Source organism: Echinops telfairi, unplaced genomic scaffold (assembly GCF_000313985.2).
Source record: "Echinops telfairi isolate 266 unplaced genomic scaffold, ASM31398v2 ScPeMD7_34;HRSCAF=130, whole genome shotgun sequence".
Lineage (NCBI taxonomy): Eukaryota > Metazoa > Chordata > Mammalia > Afrosoricida > Tenrecidae > Echinops > Echinops telfairi.
Genome location: NW_022103931.1, coordinates 3,758,047 through 3,759,250, shown reverse-complemented (window position 1 = coordinate 3,759,250; position 1,204 = coordinate 3,758,047). Strand labels below are relative to the sequence as shown.

The 1,204-nt window shown below is 40.0% G+C and overlaps 1 pseudogene; it reads right to left on the bottom strand.

Annotated features, from left to right (window-relative positions):
• Positions 1-113: 113 nt before the first annotated feature.
• The window catches only part of LOC105979795, a 6,712-nt pseudogene continuing 5,621 nt past the window's right edge, over positions 114-1,204 (bottom strand).

The window sequence follows — 1,204 nt, the reverse complement described above, 5'->3', positions numbered from 1 at the left end:
TTAAAAAGAAAAGCTTATCTTTTAATACAATCTCTTAATACACAAGTCTCTTAATACAATGCCTAATACAAATGAAGTTTTAAAAAGGTCCATTTCTATCCTCATTTGATTAGCTACACGTTAATTTCCTGTAAAGCAAGAAAAATAATTTACTAAGGGTAACACTGGGGTTCCTTTTTTACTTAAGATGTTTCCCTAAACAATAACAATTCCATCTTTAAGAGTATAGTGACAACCTCCCTCCCCCCTTTCCAGGGAGACAAACAACAGGAACCATGGGGGAAGGGAGACAGAGGTCGATGTAAGATATGAAAATAATCATAATTTATAATTTATCAAAGGGTCACAAGGGTGGGGGGAAGGAGGGAAAAGAACTGACAGCAAGGGCTCAATAGAAAATAATTATGGCAGCATATGTACAAATGTGCTTGATACAATGGATGTATGGATTGTTAGAAGAGCTGGAAGAGCCCTCAATAAAATGTTCAAAAAGAGAGAGAGAGTATAGTGACAAGTGGAAAACAGCAATACAACCAACAAAATGTAGATATTAAGTAAACCAAAGATGTTTGTGAAAGGTTCTTTATAATAAACAAGCAGCCATCTAGCTCAGAAGCAACAAAGCCCACATGGACTAAGCACACCAGCCTGTGTGACCACGAGTTGTCAAAGGGATCAGGTATCAGGCATCAAAGGACAAAAAGAATCATATCATTGTAAATGAGGGTGAGTGTGGATTGGAGACTCAAAGCCCATCTGTTGGCAACTGGCACTCCCTTACTGAAGGGTCGTGGGGAGGAGATGAGCCAGTCAGGGTGCAGTGTAGCAATGATGAAACATACAACTTTCTTGTAGTTTTTTAATGCTTCCTCTCCCCCACTATCATAATCCCAATTCTACCTTACAAATCTGACTAGACAAGAGGATGTATATTGGTAGAGATAGCAACTGGAAACACAGGGAATCCAGGGTGGATGATCCCTTCAGGACCAGTGGTGAGAGTGGCGATACCTGGAGAATGGAGTGAAGGTGGGGTAGAAAGGGGGAACTGATTACAAGAATCTACATATAACCTCCTCCCTGGGGTATGGATAACAGAAAAGTAGGTGAAAGAAGACACCAGATATGACAAAATAATAATAATTTATGAATTATCAAGGGTTCATGAGGGAGTGGGGAGGGAGGGGGAAAATGAGGACCTGAT